The sequence below is a fragment of the Camelus bactrianus genome, chromosome 11 (genome assembly GCF_048773025.1).
Source record: "Camelus bactrianus isolate YW-2024 breed Bactrian camel chromosome 11, ASM4877302v1, whole genome shotgun sequence".
NCBI lineage: Eukaryota > Metazoa > Chordata > Mammalia > Artiodactyla > Camelidae > Camelus > Camelus bactrianus.
This window is the reverse complement of record NC_133549.1, coordinates 7,017,195-7,019,574: the sequence shown is the minus strand read 5'-3', so window position 1 is coordinate 7,019,574 and position 2,380 is coordinate 7,017,195. Positions and strand designations below refer to the sequence as shown.

The following is a 2,380-nucleotide window of genomic DNA, read 5'->3' as shown; positions in this document are numbered from 1 at the left end:
TCCAGTAACAACTTACATAGCATTTATGTTGTATTAGAAATTGTAAGTAATCAAGAGGTGATTTCAAGTATACAGGAGGATGTGTGTGGGTTATATGCAAACTACAAACAGTTTTATTTAAGGGATTGAGCATCTGGGGATTTTGGTAGCAATTCCCTGCAGATACCGAGGGATAACTGTATGTAGTTACAAGTCAGTAATTTTTTTAAAGACAGAAAAATTAAATCAGTAATTGAATAGGAAAAAAGAAGGCCTCCATGTCCTGGGTGAAGAGAGAGATAAAAGGAAGAAAGTCAATAACAACACAATCAAAATAAGAAATATTGAAGACATAATGATATACAGATAATGCCAACTGTTTACCATCATCCTAGAGTAAAATGAGGGTCTTTTTTTTTTATCTTGTATCTCCATTAGGAAAACATAGCATTATTGAGTTACTATTACATACATCCAATGAAGAACTCAATCATTGATCACAGCGTTAAGAGCTCCTGGGTTTTGGTCCCATCAGCCCTCTTTGAAATGACCTATAAAATGAGGGTCCTTATGAGGTAATTTGAAATCCAAATAGATACCTATGCTTGCTTGAGACAGAACTGGTCATGTCAAACACTAGGATACAACTAGATTAAGAAATAAGGAGGCTGCATCCAGCAAAGGTACATGTGAATTCACTCATCTATACATTCATTCAACACAACGCCCTCGTGTACATATCATTTATCTCTTATGCAGGAATACTTATGTGTAGAAAGTTACAAAAATAGAACTAACTTACTGTTAATCAAATCTGCAACATTCTGCTATTCATTGCTACATCAAGGCCAACTGTTTCTTCTTGCCTGATATCTTGGCTTTCTCCTTGCAAGACATGTGGGATCAAGCAAAAGTCAGTATTTTTCTACCTGTCAAAATCCCCAATTTCTCACTCTTATCAGCAACCATCAACTATGTCAAACTAGTGCTACAAATTCATACCAGAACTTAGAGGTCATCTCGATACTTTTGGCTTTGTTTCACCTCCAAAATTTAGTCTCAAGTGTTCTCCTCTGGTTCTTCTTTTAAAAAAATGAATTTTAGAGATTATTTATTCATCCACCCATGCAATCAAAAGCTGACTGTTTACCAGGCATTACACTAGGCACTGGAGATAACAAGATAAATGCTGGGCTTCGGATTCCAGCAAAATCCCACCTCACAAAACACCCAGTTACTCATAATATCACTCTTATTTGCTCAAACCTTCTATAGTGATCTTCTTCCTCTGCTTTTTAAAACTGTATATAACCCTCTATGAAGAGGATGTTGGTGATCTCACTGCCATACCAGTGGTGATGAGAGTTACTTATTGAAATAGGTCCATTTTTCCTTATGGCCAAAGCTATGTGCAAAGTAGCTACACACTAACACATCAATTACCAACATAAAAGAACCTCCAGGTTATAAACATTTAAATAACAGACTTTCACTCTGCAAATCCCAGGCACATACTTTCTAAGATTAAATCATTTCAGTCTCCAGGACAGGGGCTATTTTTTGGTTACTTCCTTTCTTTTACTGTTCACCCCTTCCCACCCTGACCCCGATTATCTGCAGAAGGTTTCTTCCAGAATATCATTTTCTCGGTATCCTATTTGCCTATACATGAACTAGTCCCCTGCTGCTAAGTTGGAGGCTTTCACTGGTTACCAAAGATTCATCCCACCCAACACCCAGACACGCTATTTACCCAACCACAGGCCAGAATGGATCCAGATTCCTGGCTGTCATCTCTGATTTCACCAAATATTTTGACCTCCACTGCTCTAAACCCACAACACCCTGACACTGAACCCTGCTATTTCAACGCCTGAGAAAAACTGTAACTTTCCCAGAGAGGTGGTTGGGGAGCAGGGGTGGAGAGACTGAGGAGGATGTTGAGAGGGACGGATGCACAGTTCTGTGGCCGAGTCTGTTAATGACACCCAGCAGGTGTCTCTCCAGTGCTGTTCCAGAGAACGTGGACTTGGATTCCTGAGAGTCAGTAAGTACTGCTGCATGGGCCGTCCACCCTGAGACTCACGGTGCTAGACAAACACTCTTCGAAGTTATGTTGTTGACAAACTGCTTCATCTTAACAGTGATCCCCATACTTACTCCATCATGAAACATGATTGTGCACGAAAGAGAGAAAAAGAGAAAGACAGAGACAGAGAGACAGAGAGAAAACATGACAGTAACACTCCCAAGGACCCAGTGCTCTAAGGGATATGGATGAAAACACTGTGCTAGGCCAGACTTTTACGAGTTCCTTAATTCAGTTTCTACAATGTTCATACAATTTCTATTCTAAATCTAATCTTTAAATCTTTGCCTCTCTCCTCAGACACCGCCATGC

General features: G+C 39.6%; 1 non-coding gene across 1 annotated transcript; it reads right to left on the bottom strand.

Moving 5' to 3' along the window:
• Nucleotides 1-400: 400 nt before the first annotated feature.
• On the bottom strand, nucleotides 401-532 carry LOC141579275 (small nucleolar RNA SNORA25). The gene has a single exon (XR_012510431.1). It is a non-coding gene; the product is annotated as a small nucleolar RNA SNORA25 (small nucleolar RNA).
• Between the last annotated feature and the right edge of the window lie 1,848 nt (nucleotides 533-2,380).